The sequence below is a fragment of the Ursus americanus genome, chromosome 31 (assembly GCF_024610735.1).
Source record: "Ursus americanus isolate L20-20 chromosome 31, mUrsAme1.1.p, whole genome shotgun sequence".
Classification (NCBI taxonomy): Eukaryota; Metazoa; Chordata; class Mammalia; order Carnivora; family Ursidae; genus Ursus; species Ursus americanus.
The window spans coordinates 32,467,591-32,484,505 of NC_142157.1; the positions used below are offsets into that span (position 1 = coordinate 32,467,591).

General features: G+C 39.3%; 1 protein-coding gene across 1 annotated transcript in view; it reads right to left on the bottom strand.

Annotated features, from left to right (window-relative positions):
- The window catches only part of NET1 (neuroepithelial cell transforming 1), a 60,862-nt gene that overhangs the window by 18,807 nt on the left and 25,140 nt on the right, over positions 1 to 16,915 (bottom strand). The window lies entirely within an intron of this gene.

Consider the following 16,915-nt stretch of genomic DNA (forward strand, 5'->3'; position numbering starts at 1 on the left):
GGACTGTGACGGCCAACAACAGACTACTGTAAACTTAACTCAAGTGGGACATCATGGGACTAAAGCTATAAGAGCTGTCCAAAATGAACAGGGTCAAGCCCACCAAGTCACAAGTTTGGGCAGGTACAGTGGCAACCTATTATATGATGGAAACGGTCTATCTGGAATTAGGCCTGAGCAAGACCAAAGGGCATAAGTAAACTACATAAATAGATGTCCCCAACTGTCCCAGTACACCAATATCAGCCCTTCAATTCTTCATTTGGTGGTGGGAATGGGGGTGGTTCTTGGTAACCAACTGATAGAGGAGAAAACCTTGCCCTAGTTCCTGGGTAGATTAGCTTCATCTGTTGTTATGAGCACTACAATGGACCCCCCCTACTGTGCTGCAGTGCCATTTAGGGATAATCCTGAAGGAGAGTGGTGCAGGGAAACAATCCCAGCAGGCAGAGCTGCAGGCAGTTGTCCAATTTATACAGAGGGAGAAAAGGCATGAAGTACGGGTTCCTGAGAAGCGGTGAATAGCTTGGCTAATGGCTCAGGGGCTTGGAAAGAGCAAGACAAAAAAAAGGCTGAGAGAAATTTTGGAAAAGAGGCATATAAATGGACCTATGGATTGTGCACAACGTGGGAGGATCTTTGTCTCCTGTGATCAAGAGTACAAAGGTACTAGTGCTTTGGAGGCACTAGGAAGAAACAATGATTTACCCTGTGCATATCAACAAGTCTCTCTCCTAAACCATCACAGCGCTTCTGGAAGGGGCCCTAACCACTGCCACTGATGAATGCCCCACTCGCCAGCAGCTGAGAAATGATGCTAAAATCCGGCCATAGAGTCCTGGTCGCTAGGCAGACTTGGTGGCTAGTTGATTACGTCACACCCTACTTCTACAGTGGGCAGTGATTCACCCCTGCTGCGACGGCCATCTCCACTGGATGCTGAATTTCCTTCTCTATCTTCAGGGCCCCTGCCAGCACCATCATCTAAGCGCTTGATGGTGCCTGCTCTACATGCATGAGACCCTACATTACACCGCCTCCGACTTCAGGACCCACTTTACAACAAAGGAGTTACAACAATGGAAAGACAGTCACTTGACTGACGGTTCTTCCACATTCCCCATTATCCAGAAGCAGACAGCTTAACAGAATGATGGCATTGTTTACTGAAGATTTAGCTATTGCAGCAGCTCAGGGTTAAAATTCTGCAGTGCTGGAACACTGTCCTTCAGAATGTGATACATGTGCTATGTCCTCAACAGCCATCATACTTGGGCCTAGGAATCAAGGGGTGGAAGGAGAATTGGTCCCTCTCATCATCACTCCCAGAAGTGGTGTTTCCCAGGTTCAACCTGGCTCTGTAGCCACCAAGACTCAAAACGGTAAACAAACTAGGGGTTCAGACCCCTCAAGGACAAAGGTGGAGCAAGCAACTTAGACCCACTGAAGTGCTGGCCAAGGGTGAAGGAAATCTATTCTAGTGGTAGAGGAGCAAGATGTTCATCAGTTATGGCTCTTTGTAGCAGCAGACACTGTGGCTTGTTCTTCCGTGTTGTAACTTGCAGAGATGGTAGCAGGCCTCTGTGATAGACAGGGTTTAAAGGAGTATATGAGCACATCTCTCCAGTACAGATGTACGGGGTCAAACAGCATCTGTATCCTCCTCCTCACATTCCCTACCCCTACCCTTTCATTAGTTGCACTACAAATCACCCTTTCTGCTCTAGGGCTTCTTGAATGTACAGCCTACAAATACAAGGGTGCATGTACCTTACAGGGAATCTGGACCAACAGGAGATGGGGCCAGCACAGGAAACTGCTACCCCTCTGCCTGTGAGAATGCTCTACAGGACTCCTCAGAGGCCCAGCTGCCAGGTCAAAAAGTCTCCCTGGAACTTACTTTTCTTCCTTTTCCCAGTCCCTTATTTCCTCAGATAAAATATCTGTATACGAGCCTTGCCTCAGGTTCTACATTCTGGGGGAAACCCAGACTAAGACACCCATATTTCTTTTTTTTTTTTAAAAAGATTTTATTTATTTGAGTGAGAGAGAGCAAGCGAGAGAACATGGGGGGGAGGGGCAGCAGGAGAAGGAGAAGTAGACTCCCTGCTGAGCATGGAGCCCAATGAGGGGCTCGATCCCAGGACCCCAAGATTATGACCTGAGCCGAAGTCAGATGCTTAACTGACTGAGCCACCCAGGTACCCCAAGACACCCATATTTCTAATTCGAGGAGGCATAAGCAAATGGCACCAGTACCAGGTCAGGGTGAGAGAAACCTAGTATGGGTGGTGCACGAGTAGGAGAATGTGTTTCAAGTATGGCTTCCCTGCAGGATTTACCCATTAAAGCCTGATCAAGGAATGAACCATTCATGCCCACTACAGCCATTTCCACTTCATCAGAAAAGGAATGAGAAATAAAGCTGCTGGTATGGGCTTGTAGTTTTCCTGTAAAGAGACTACTCTCTCCTCTCTCCAAGCTTTCCTTCCTTTAGGGACTTTCAAGAGGAGAGAGGGCCAATGTGGCACTGACGCCACATGAATTTCTGGTTCCTCTAGTACAAAGAATGGAGGTGAGATTGAAGGTATGGTCTTGCTGGGATGGCTGCATCCAGGTGGGCAAAGAACAGCATGTACTGGAAGGGCGCGTGGTATGCTATTTGCTAGAGGGCATCCAAAAGATGTGGTTAATCTTGCAACATACGATCAATACCTCGGGGAGTTTCACAGGAATGGATCCCTCATTAGCAGAATTTGATGGAGCCATTACTCATTCTCACTGATCCCACAGAGGATGAGATAGGACAGAAGTTACAAACCAAGATGAAAAGGATTGTAATCTCATCCAGTAAGGTAAAGAGGCTTGATCCTATTTCTCCTTTCTCCCTTGGAGGAGTCTGCGTCTCAAAAAGGTGGGAAGGAGATGCACGCAATAAACAGAATACATGTCTCCTCTACAAATTTCTAAGGTTGCAGACAGATATAATCTGCAGATAGAATGCCTCCACTAGAATGTAAGCTTCATGAGGGCAAAGACTGTTTTGTTCTCTGAGTGTCTAGCACACAGAAGGAGCTCAATAATGTAAGAATGAATGAGTGAATGAATGAAGACCTAATATGCTGAGAAGTGGAGAAAAAGAGCTATGAATCAAATTTGAGATTAAAATTTTATCATTAAATACAGAAAACAGAGGCTTAGAATGGTTATATAATTTACACGAAGTCACACAGGTAGTAACACACAACTGGTTAAGTCCAAAAGTCTGCAACTTCTAAACAACCTTTACAGGCCCTAGCATAATTTCATTTGATTTATGGTTTATTTTATATTAGTTAACAGAGCAAACAGAAGGAAATGTTAAAAGAAATAGAAGTAATATCCCCGGAAGGTAATAGAGGAAAATACATTAATGAAAATAAAGACTATTATGGGAAAACAAAAAATTAGAGATCTTAGAAATAAAAAAAATTGTCAAAATTTTATTTATTGCCAAAATAGAAATGTAAATAGTTAGGCTAACTAGCAAAATAGACACTAATGAGGAATGAGCAAGCTAGAAAATGACATTGAGGAATTCTCCCAGAGAAGAGCATACAAGATTAAAGAGATGGAAAGAATAAAAAAGAGTTAATAAACATATAAAATAATTCCAGATTTTCTGAAATCTTCCTGAGTTCTAGAAGCAACAACTAGACAGTAAGAGGATGAAAATAATCTAAAAATGAGAAAATTTCACAAGGCATTTACTTTACAATTAGAGGGTCCAAAAAATGCCAAACAGGATGAATAGAAAATTTAATGAGAATTCTCAAACTATAAAAATATTAAATAAGTGATCCCATCAAAAAACAAAAACAAGAGACTGGAAAAAAAACCCAAGCCCTGCAACATACATAATAAATCAGAGGCTAATAATATCCATGTAACATAAAGAACTCAAAATTATTTTTCCTTTTTTTCTCACATTTAAAAAATTGTGATGAAATACACATAAAATTTACCATTTTAACCATTCTTTAAAATGATTTTATTTACCTGAGAGAGGCAGAGAGTGGGCGGGAGAGGACAGGAGCGGGAGGAGGGTCAGAGGGAGAAGGAGAAACAGACTCCCTGCTGAGCAAGAAGCCCCAATGCAGGGCTCTATCCCAGGATCCCGGGATCATGACCTGAGCCGAAGGCAGATGTTTAACTGACTGAGCCATCCAGGTGCCCCCAATTTTAACCATTTTTAAGGGTATCATACATTAGGGAGGGCTCAGAAGCATTAACTGCAGTCACATTTTTGTGCAACCATCACCACCATCATCTCCTTTTGTCATCTTTCTTCCCAAACAAAAACTCTGTACACATTAAACTATAACTCCCCATTTCCTCTCTCCTCAGCCCCTGGTACCCACTATTCTATGTTCTATCTCTATGAATTTGACTATTCTAGGTACTTCATATAAACAAACTCATACAACATTTGTCCTTTTGTGTCTGGCTGATTTTGTTTGGCATAATGGTTTCAGGGTTCATCCATGTCGTAGCATGTATCGGAATTCAATTCTTTAAAGTTGAATATTCCATTGTATGTATATATCACATCTTGTTTATCCACGAGGAAGCTTCTTTCTATTTTTAGTTTGTTGGGTTTTTTAAATTTTTTTTTTAAAGATTTTATTTATTTATTCAACAGAGATAGAGACAGCCAGCGAGAGAGAGAACACAAGCAGGGGGAGTGGGAGAGGAAGAAGCAGGCTCATAGCAGAGAAGCCCGACGTGGGGCTCGATCCTGGAATGCTGGGATCACGCCCTGAGCTGAAGGCAGACGCTCAACCGCTGTGCCACCCAGGCGCCCCATGTTGGGTTTTTTTTAAATCATAAAAAGGGTGTTGAATTTTGTCTAATGCTTTTTCTGCATCAATTGAAATGATCATGAGGTGTTTCCTCCTTGATTCTGTTAATGTGGAGTTATTACATTAACTGGTTTTCATTAGTTGAACCATCCTTGCATGCCAGGAATCAATCTCACTTGGTCTTAGTGTATAATCCTATTAATATGCTGAATCCACTTTGCTGGTATCTTTTTGAAGATTTCTACACCAATACTTATAAGGGATATTGGTCTATAGTTTTCTTGTAGTGTCTTTGGCTTTGGTATCAGGGTATTGCTAGCCTCAGAGTGAGTTAAGAATTGTTCCTTCCTCTTCAATGTTTTGCAAGAATTTGAGAAGGACCGGTATTAATTCTCCTTTAAATGTTTGGTAGATTTCACCAATGAAGCCATCTGGTCCATGGCTTTTCTTTCTTGGAAGGTGTTTGATTACTCATTCAATCTCTTTAATAGTTATAGGTCTATTCAGATTGTCTCTATGATTCAGTCTTGGTAGGTTTCTAGAAATCTGTCCTCCTCATCTAGGTTATACAATCTGTTAGTGTAAAATTGTTCATAGTTCTCTCTCATAATCCTTTTTATTTCTGTAAATTGGTAGTAATGTCTCCACTTTCATTTCTGACTTCAGTAATCTGAGTCTTCTTTTTTTTTCCTTGGTCAATTTACCTAAAGATTTGCTGGTTTTATCTTTTCAAAGAACCATACTTTAGTTTCATTGATTTTTTTCTATTGTTCTATTCCCTTTTTAATTAAAACCCACTCTAATCTTTATTATTTCCTTCCTTCTGCTAGCTTTGAATGTAGCTTGTTCGTCTTTTTCTAGTTCCTTAAAGTGTGAAGTTAGGTTGCTGATTTGAGATATTTCTTTCTTTCTCTCCTTTTTTCTCTTTCTTTTTTTTTTTTTTTTGAGGGAGAGAGAGAGTGAGCACATAAGCATGAGTTCGGGGGAGAGGGAGAGAGAAAGTCTTAAGCAGCTCCAAGCCCAGCACAGAGTCAGATGCTGGGCTTGATCTCACAACCCTGAGATCACAACCTGAGCTGAAATCTATAGTTGGGTGCAACCAACTGAGCCACCCAGGTGCCCCAAGATCATTCTCTTTTTTAAAATGTAAGAGTTTATAGCTATAAATTTTCCTCTTAGTTTTTTGCTGCATCTCACTAGTTTGGTATGTTATGTTTTCATTTTCATTTGTCTCAAGGTATTTTCCAATTTTCTTTGTGATTTCTTCTTTGACCCACTGGTTGTTCAATATCGTGTTATTTAATTTCTATGGAGTTGTGAATTTTCCAGTTTTCCTTCTGTTCTTTCTAGTTTCATTCCATTGTGACTTCAAAAATACTTTGTATAATTTCAATCTTTTAAAATTGATTAAGGCTTTATATGGTCTATTATGGAGAATGTTCAATGTGCACTTGAGAAAAATGTATATTCTGCTTTTATTGGATAGAGTTTTCTATAGATGTCTGTTAGGTCCAATTGGTTTATGGTGGTGTTCAATCCACTATTCCCTTAATAATTTTCTGTCTGGTTGTCTTTCACAATTGACAAAAATTTAAAAGATTAAAAAAATACAGGGTTGAGAAGAATGTAGAGATATGTTATCATAAACTGATGGAGAAGTATAAATTTGTCAAACTACTGGAAGGCAAGTGAACAATATTATCAAAACTGAAACTTGCAACCCAGCATTTCCACTTCTTGATATCTATATTAGAGACATTACAGTGGTTCCTCTGTACAGAAGGGGAAGACACACTGCAGCATTATTTTTAATGTGAAAAAATGGAAAATATATTAAAGGGCCATTCTTCAAGGACTGGTTAAGTAGATTACGGTACTTTATACTATGGAATATGATATGACAACCAAAAAAAATGAGGTAGCCTTATATGGTATTGATAAGAGATAAAGAGAAAAAAAGCAAGCTGTAGGACATGTACGGTATGATCATATATAGGTCACCATTACACACATTGTGTGAAAGTACATAAATAAACAGAAAGGAACCTGGAACACATCAAATAGTAACTAGTTACTTCAGAGGATGAAGGCGATACAAGGAAACTTAAGAAGTTTAATTTTGAACAAAGACAATGCATTCTTGTATTACTTTAATAATTAAAAAGCAGACACAAGCATTTACATGCACATAGCAGCCGAGGAATGATTCACAGCAGTCTAGGAATGATTAACCCTAAGGATAAGTAGCTCTGGATACTTCAATAGCTTCTCAGAGCATTATCACGGGTAATTGTTTTATGTTTAACTTTTATGTTTTTGGCTAAGAACCATCTTCTTACATCTATCCTCTGTTCCTCTTAACTTTCATCACCTGTACTAGCAGATGGCTTTATTTTTTGGACCAATGTCACAGAGAAAAAATGTTTTATTTTATTATCTTACAGGGCAACCAGCAGAGATCATAAGTTACATGAAAATGCAAGGTGGGGGGCAGTAAGCTAGCTTTATTCATAAATTAAGCCACTAGGGGCGCCTCGGTGGCACAGTGGGTTAAGTCTCCGACTCTTGGTTTCTGCTCAGGTCATGATCTCAGGGTTGTAAGATCAGTCCCTGTGCCAAGTTCCTCCCTGAGGCAGGCTCCATACTCAGTGCAGAGTCTGCTTAAAGACTCTCTCCCTCTCCCTCAGCCCCTCCTCCCCGCTCTCTCTCAAATAAATAAATCTTGAAAAAAAAATACTAAGTTAAGCCATTAGCTTTGGCATGCCACCTAGCTTCAAATTATTCAAATCTGTGCCTCAGAAAAATTACCAATTACCTGTCATGGTCTAAGAGGTGGGTTTGTCAAAAGTGAGATTTTATTAATCCAGGAACTGACAAAAGACTATTCGTAATCTTAAACAATCACAAATGTTTTTAAAATCATTTATTAGGAAGATCACAACCTGAGCTGAAATCTATAAATATACATAACTCATTATATTTAATCTAAGATTTACATAGTACACCAATACTCAAAGTATAACCCTTCACTATACTATTTAACTTATAAGAAAATGAAATCCCTAAATCTGAACATTCTGAAAAAGGACGAACCATTTATATATATAAACATTTCTTTTGAAGTGTTCTGGTTTGTGTTTTGATCACCGACTAACAGTTAAAGAACTTTGGTCATGAAAATATGACTCAGTCTTACTCATCCCAGTATTATTTTACATTAACAAAGTAAAAAGTCACTTTGGACTCTTTACTATCAGAAGAAAAGGGCAAGGTTATGGTTGCTAACAAACAGAGCTGAGAAACACCTTTGGAAAACAAATACTGTATTCCTTTTAAAATGAATAATTTTATACATAATATAGTAGTAAAGCAACCTGATACAAGTGCTAAAATTTTACTTAGAGACAAATTTGATAAGCAACCACAACTTCACAACAAAATAGCCAATGATCCCCTTCAGGACAAATCCTTAACATCGGTATTAAATTCCTAACGTAAGATAGCCAAAATCAAAATATATAACACAATGCTCATGTTGTATGTTTACTTAAGTCCAAAGTCTTATTTGATTCATATGACCTATATTACTTTATCTGTTCATTCATTAAATATTTACTGAGCACCTATTATGTGTCAGGCCATGTGGCTAGGTGACTGAAGTACAGAGGTAAATAAAGTAATGGCTTCTAGCAACAGGCCTCAAAAGACCATACAAACTGATTATATTTAGCATATTACATAATAACTGTTATATTTAGATGAAAGGCCATGCAAAACACAGGGCTGGGAAAGTTGGCACTGTATCCGTTTCAGGGTATGTTTTTGAGGTAGAGGGACAACTTTAAGAATGTCACATTCTAACTTAGTGGTTAAGTTCTGACTATACCTAAGAATCGCCAGGACAGCTTATACAACAAAAACAAAACCCAGATGTTCCTAGGTCCCAATGGCACCCATCCTCATTCCCCCATCTCCTCACATTCATATAGTATGGGATAGGGCTTCGCAGCGATTTCCTCCCCTAAAAACTCCACGGTTAACTCTGACCTACAGCCAGAGTTGAGTAATTATTTTCAAGGTATAAATATAGCTTAATGCTACTGTGATCATCAGAACTTCATTGCTGACTTCTTTCCTCCTCATGAAATCCTTATTTGCTCCTTCTATTCAATTTTCCCTACCTAGAGGGCTTATGGGAGAGGTAACCAGGCTAGGTTCGTAGGGGTGGGATAGAGGGAGAGGGGTAAGACTCTGGGAAGGGTTCCGGGATATAATGCCTGAGTGGGGATAGGCAGGCAATCTCCAGGCAAAGAAAAGGAATAAAGATGTACAGGGGAAAGGAAACAGGGAATATGATAAAAGAGATATTTTGGAGAGATAGGAGTAGGGAGCTCATCATAGTGGGGATTACATGTTAAGTAACATTTGGGTTTTATCTTGAAAGCAATGAATAGCTACTGAAAGAATTTCAGCAAGGTACTGGAAAGACCGAGGAGGAGCGACTGGGTGGCTCAGTTGGTTAAGTGTCTGGACTCTTGACTTTGGCGCAGGTCCTGATCTCAGGGTCATGAGATTGAGCCCATGTTGGGCTTCACCCTGGGCATGGAGTCTGCTTGAGTCTCTCTCCCTCTTTCTGCTCCTCCCCCACTTGCATGCACGGGCGCGTGCCCCCCCTTAAAAAAAAAAAGACCAAAGAAAATCAATATGGCATCATAAAGAGGCTACAGGCAGGGAGACAGTTACAAGGCTATACCTCTTGAAGCAATTAGATAAAGGGATGTGAAAATCAGGACTGTGATCTGGCTTAAAGATTCAGATTAGGGAGTCATCAGTTACAGACAGCTGAATCTGTCTGTAAAGAAAGATCATTAAGTAAGAAGAAAAAACTGATGAAGATTAAACCTTAGGAATGCCCTTTTCATTTCCACAGTCATCACTCCCATTCTAGGCCTCCAGACTCTGTACCGGGTCCTCACTAACCAGTACTTTCTATTGAGATGGAAGGACTATAACTGCAGAAAATCAGTTCAAGAATCCAGAATCTCCTCTCTGTTGATTTTCATAGGTCAATAAATGCTTCAGCCAATCATTTTCAGCCTTCAAACTGAGTGGCCAATTAACCTGTGTACTACTTCATTTCTTAGTTCTTCCTCATATATTTGACTCTTTCCAAAGAATTTATCATTCCTTACACAAACACAACTCATTTTAATTCTTGGCATTTGTAGACACCCCTTCTCTATCTGGGGTTGGTTTTCCCAGTTCGTGTTCACTTTCATAAAAAGCCAACTTCAAATCAAAACCTCCCCAAATCTTTTTCTCCCTCCCATTCCTCTTTTTTTTTAATAATAATTTTTTATTTTATTATGTTAGTCACCGTACAGCACATCCCTAGTTCTTGATGTAAAGTTCCATGATTCATTACTTGCGTGTAACACCCAGTGCACCATGCAATACGTGCCCTCCTTAATACCCATCACCGGCCTATCCCATTCCCCCACCCCCCTCCCCTCTGTAGCCCTCAGTTTGTTTCTCAGAGTCCATAGTCCTCATGGTTCATTCCCCCTTCTATTTACCTCCCCTTTCTTCTTCCCTTTCTTCTCCTACCGATCTTCCTACTTCTTATGTTCCATAAATGAGTGAAACCATATAATTGTCTTTCTCTGCTTTACTTATTTCGCTTAAGATTATCTCCTCCAGTCCCGTCCATGTTGCTGAAAATGTTGTGAAATCGTTCTTTTTGATAGCTGAGTAATATTCCACTGTATATATGGACCACATCTTCTTAATCCAGTCATCTGTTGAAGGAATATCTCGGCTCCTTCCACAATTTAGCTATTGTGAACAATGCTGCTATGAACATTGGGGTACATATGGCCCTTCTCTTCACTACGTCTGTATCTTTGGGGTAAATACCCAGTAGTGTATTGCTGGATCATAGGGTAGCTCAATTTTTAACTTTTTAAGGGAACTCCACACTGTTTTCCAAAGTGGCTGTACCAACTTGCATTCCCACCAACAGTGCAACCTCTTTGACATCGGCCACGGCAACTTTTTTCATGACACATCTCCAAAGGCAAGAGAAACAAAAGAAAATATGAACTTGTGGGACTTCATCAAGATAAAAAGCTTCTGCACAGCCAAGGAAACAGTCAAAAAAAACTGAGAGGCAGCCCACGGAATGGGAGAAGATATTTGCAAATGACACTACAGATAAAAGATTAGTATCCAAGATCTGCAAAGCACTTCTCCAACTCAATACACGGGAAACAAATAATCAAATCAAAAAAATGGGCAGAAGATATGAACAGACACTTTTCCAATGAAGACATACAAATGGCTAACAGACACATGAAAAAATGTTCAAAATCATTAGCCATCAGGGAAATTAAAATCAAAACCACATTGAGATACACCTTATGCCAGTTAGAATGGCAAAAATTGACAAGACAGGAAACAACAAATGTTGGAGAGGATGTGGAGAAAGGAGATCCTATTCCTCTTTCTAACACTATCATACTTCTGTAATCTACACAGGCATGATTTTGTCAGTGGTTCTTGTTTCCTGTTTGGATATAGTTTTATCTCTAAGGTTAAGTATAGGACCTGGAACATTGTGGGTGCTCCATAAAATGTTTGTGGAAGCAAAAAAAAAAAAAAAAAAAAAAGGAATAAAAGAATTTAGACCAGACCCTAATGAAGTTTTGAGTATACAAAGATGATATTCAGTAAATTATTATTTCAAATTCATTCTTTTCATAGTTGTACATGATTCCTTAGGTTTGGAAGAAACGGAGACTATATCATGGCAGGTAGGTAGGTCTGCTTAATGTAACTAAACTTTTAAAAGGATTTCTTTCTTGCATATAACTCCACAGTCTGAAGAACATAGTGGTAGTATATGCAAATGTATGACCATTGCCCCAAACTTAATAAATTTTGAAGGACAATAAAAAGCTTTTTTTTTGGCTAGTTGATGAGTATTAGTATCAGTGCATAATATATAATCCATTCTAAAAATTATAGCAATTCAACTAATTCCAGTAAATTCAATGTCAAGGGGCACCCAGGTGGCTCAGTCGTTAAGCGCCTGCCTTCGGCTCGGGTCATGGTCCCAGGGTCCTGGGATCGAGCCCTGCGTCGGGCTCCCTGCTCAGCGGGAAGCCTGCTTCTCCCTCTCCCACTCCCCTTGCTTGTGTTCCCTCTCTTGCTGTCTCTCTCTCTGTCAAATAAATAAAATCTTAAAAAAAAAAATTCAATGTCAATAACATCTGCTAAAATTATATTGGGTTCAGAGGAAAGCTAAATTTGCCTTTCACCGTTGGGGATAAAATATAGGAGTCATAATTCTGGGACTAAGGTGATGGCAGGGACATAGTTTTGCAGTTTTTCCAAATCCTTCCATAAAAACGCATAGAACAAGGACAGCAAAACCAAAACCTCAAGGTCAATATGTATAGCACCATGTAACAAGGTACACAACCCCATGAACCCAAAAATACAAGTTAACGTGGATAAACTACCAACAACTAACTGTAAGACTTATATAGCATCAGAAGAGAAAGCAGAGAAAAACAAAACATCTGCCAGACCTGGTAGAGAAGAATCCCGAAACTATCGACAGCTCCTTGCTGCAGCTGCAGAGCGAGGCGGGTCATTGTAAGCACGGCAACTGAAACTGGGAAGGGTTTTATCTACTCAAGGGTGGCAGTAAGGGGTTCATGGCTGGAACACATGAGCTTAGGAACTTTCGAAGCTCCCTTCCAGGACAAAGCCCTACACTGTGGTGCAAGTTCGGGGAACAGATTCAAGTCAAGTGGAATAGAGGTGACAGATACACAGGAAAAGAGAAAGTTTCGATAAAAGTTGAGGTGGACAACAGGTTCTGGAGAACTCAAAGTGTACCTACATTTATCATCTGCTAAAGACAACAGAAGAGGAAGTTTAGAGTCATGAAGCTAAAAAAGCTCTGACTCGCTCCTCCTTCCTAAAGTCATTTTCATGCGGTAATGACCAATAGAAAAGAATCACAGTCAAATCCCTTATGAAGTTTTCATAAGGAAAAAAGGTAAAAGGGAAAAAAAATATCCCTACAAAAAAATAAAAGCATGGTAGGAAAACATGCTCACAAAAAAACTGTAATATTCCAAGACTAGCTACAAAGAACATAAATCAGAATTAGAAAGGTGGTAAAATTAAGGGAAGAGTTAGCAATAAAAGAAAATATCCAAAACTTGAAATCAGATGTAAAGGGTGCCTGCATGTCCTCTCAGTGGATGATCTCATCCTCTAGGGCCGTGCATCTTGTCTGATTCACCGTTTGTTACTGAGCAGGTTTTGTGACTGTTGGGGCAGATGTTAACTGTAGAAAACTGAGAGCAGCGCAAATACATTTTGTAGGCAGAGATGTAGAAGAGGATATTAATCTGTTTTGCATCAAATTTAGCAATCTTTTTTTCCAGCATTCTTTTTTTTGAAAGATTTTATTTATTTAGTTGAGAGAGAGCATGAGCAGGGGGAGGGGCAGAAGGAGAGGGACAAGCAGACTCCCCACTGAGCACGGAGCCCCACATGGGGCTCAATCCCAGGATCCTGAGATCATGACTCAAGCCAACTGAAGTCAGATGCCTAACTGACTGAGCCACCCAGGCGCCCTTCCACCATTCTTTCTTCCAGTAATTAGAATCCTTCAGTGTTTCCTATAGTTCTTTGTTAGCTTTACCATTCTGTTGGCTCATTCATTAATATGTTAGTTGAATCTTTGACAGGCCTTCACTCTTTAAAGTTAAAAAAAAAAAAGGCAGCTAGAGCAACATAACAAAACAGAAAACTCAATCGACAACAAAATGAAGAGAAAATGTTTCCCCCAAAACCTTTTGTCTGTCAGATAGTGACACACAGGACCACTATGAGACCACATGGCATCAAAGGCAAGGCAACTGGGCTCCTTTGATGGCGCCTGAGAACAGGGAGCCCCTCACTAGCATGCTAGTCTGAGGACAGTAGTCTAACGTGGGAAGGACCCCATGATCAAATTCTTGAGCTGAGGGCAAGGACCCTGCCATGCAAGGAGGTTAGCAGTCTGGGCCATTTAAACTCTTGAAGCTAACACTACTCTAAGAGTAGGATCTAAATTGAGTGGAACAGGGCAACAGAAGCAAAGACAAGAAAAAACTCAGATAAAAATGAGGGAGGAAAAAAGAAAGATCTCAGAAAGCCCGAGGCTGTAAAAAGAAAAAAAAAAAAAGTGGTTAAAAACCACTTTGTGAAGACAACAGAAGAGGGAGCTCTGGAGCTATGAAGGTGAAGACAGGCGACCGTGGCTCACTCCTCTCACCTTTAAGACAGGAAAATTCACTGCACTTAAAAAATGAGCAACAGAAAAGACTCATGAATCCCCTTAAAAACTATTGTAAGAACACAGAAAATGTGAAGTAGAATAATGTCTCTATAGCATAAAATAAGAAAATTATAGAAGTTGTGAAAGAACGTAAAACTCTGAAATTACGTGGGTAGAGAAAGGAAGATTTGCAATGAGGTGATAGAACTAAGAAAACAATTAAAAATAGAAGAAAAATTATTTCAGAATAAAAAAAAATCTGTCCACTGCATTAAGAGGAAAAAGAAGATAAAAGGGAAGACAAGTTTAAAGACAAGCCTGGATGGCTCAGTGGTTTAAGCATCTGACTCCTTTTTTTTGTTTTTAAAGATTTTATTTACTTATGTGACAGAGAGACAGCCAGCGAGAGAGGGAACACGGCATGGGAGTGGGAGAGGAAGAAGCAGGCTCCCAGCGGAGGAGCCCGATGTGGGACTCGATCCCGGAACGCCGGGATCACGCCCTGAGCCGAAGGCAGACGCTTAGTGACTGCGCTACCCAGGCGCCCCCTAAGCATCTGACTCTTGATCTCAACTCAGGTCTTGATATCAGGGTCGTGAGGTCAAGCCCTACATTGGGCTCCATGCTGGGCATGGAGCCTACTAAAAATAATAATAAAATAATTTTAAAAAGATACAAAGAGATAGAAAATATTTTGAGAGAAAGTGATAAATATAAAAGATAAAAAATCCAATCTAAGTAAAGGTCAGGGAAGGGACAGAAAACAATGGAATAGAAAAATGACAAAAACTATGAGAACAAGTCATCTGAATTTACTCTAGAGCAGGGGTTGGCAAACTCTCCGTAAAAAGGCCAAATAGTAAATATTTCAGTCTCCGTAGGTCAGATGGTCCCTGTCACTGCTACTCAACCTCTGCCACCGTAGTGTTTTGAAAAGCAGCCAATAACAATATATGTAAGTCAACGAGAGGTCAGACATGGTTTGTGGGCTACAGTTTGCTAACCCCTTTGCTAGAAAATGAGTTTCAGAAAAACAAAGACCTAGAACTGGTGCTCAGCATTCAATACACACTTACCTGTAGAACTAAAGCCTAAAAATGGTTACCAGGGTGCACAGCACAATGTGCAATGGCTATATTCTTGTAGATAGAGTAAAACTATGTTCAAGAAATGGAAAATGGTGAATGTACATGAAAAGTAAAATAAGCACTTAATACTTTAAATGTATTAATTTAGAATAAAGAGATATTACTTTAGTTTATTAACAGGAGAAGGAGAGGAGGGAGCAGAGGTATTAGTTGATTATAATAATGCTCATAGGAATGAACCTATTTCCAATAGTTAAAAAGAGGAAACTGAAGGCAAAAATATCCAAGAGAACACAAAACATGAACCTTCCTAAATATGGAAAGACATACCAAAGCAAAAATACACAGGCAAAACAAATAAGGAGAATAAAATAGAGCATATAATGAAAGACAGCATGCTACTGTTTAGCCAAGAGAATGGGACATACAAATATACATGCAATTGCTTCTATTTTTAAAAAGTGAAAGAATAAACCATAAAATTTAAAAAAGGGAAAAAAGGAATTTGTACAGAAGAAGTAGAAGATCCAGGAATAGAAACAAGAATCCTGTGGAACTGACTTTGAAATTCCATATAATTTTGTTATGTGATTATAAGAAAAATTAAGTTTAAAAAGTAGTTCTTAAAAACTGAAAATAAAAAAGAACAAGTGAGTTGTTGCCATAATTACACATAGAAAAGTACTAGTTCAGGGGCACCTGGGTAGTGCAGTTAGTTAAGCATCCAACTCTTGGTTTTGGCTCAGGTCGTGAACTCAGTGTCCTGGGACTGAGCCCCACATTGGGCTCCACACTCAGTGGGGAGTCTGCTTGAGGATTCTCTCTCTCTCTCCCTGCTCACTTTCTCCCTCTCTCTCTTAGAAAAAAAAAAGTACTAGTTCAATAATTTAAAAACATAGTAAGTTGTACATACTATAACTTATATGTAAAAACAAAAAATCTGAAAAATAAAACATGCAATGTTTTCAGTAATTGTCTCATTTATAGTATGCAGTAGCGATTTGCGGTAATGTAGACTGTTGTCTTTGAACTGTGAGTAAATCAAGTGAGTAATTATGTCAGCATCCCCAGGACCCAGATTTTTGGTGTGGCTGAGAGATCTAGATAGTAAGATTAATGTAACTGAGTAAAAAACACTGTAGTCTCGAATCAGTACAAACTCAAAATCTATTGTATCTGAAAAAGTGATTTACATTTCCTAGCTTTGTCCATTAAAAAGGCACAGAAACAAGAATCAAAACGCAGCCAAGGAGTGTTCATAATGCCCAGGTTTAAGCCTCTACCATTTCCTAAGGAAACCAGGGTTTTTAAGAAATGACTGTTTCCAGGTATGGAGCAGAAACAACAACAAAATGTACAAGTGGGCCTGGAAGAACTTGTTATCCTGGAAGAAAGGGAGGCCGTTTAGCCTGCAGGTATAAAGTGAGGGTGATGTCAAAGGATACAGGAAATCAATACACTGCATTCCTTAAATTTACATTATGTTAAATGTCAATTATATCTGAAAAGGGGGGGTGGAAATAAGTACATTGGAGCTACCCTGAAGCCAAAGATAGGATAATTTGAGCATTCTAAGAGTAATAACTGAAATGGACCAAAACACTACAAATGTGCTAATATCTTTACGCTCATAATCACCTTAAGAA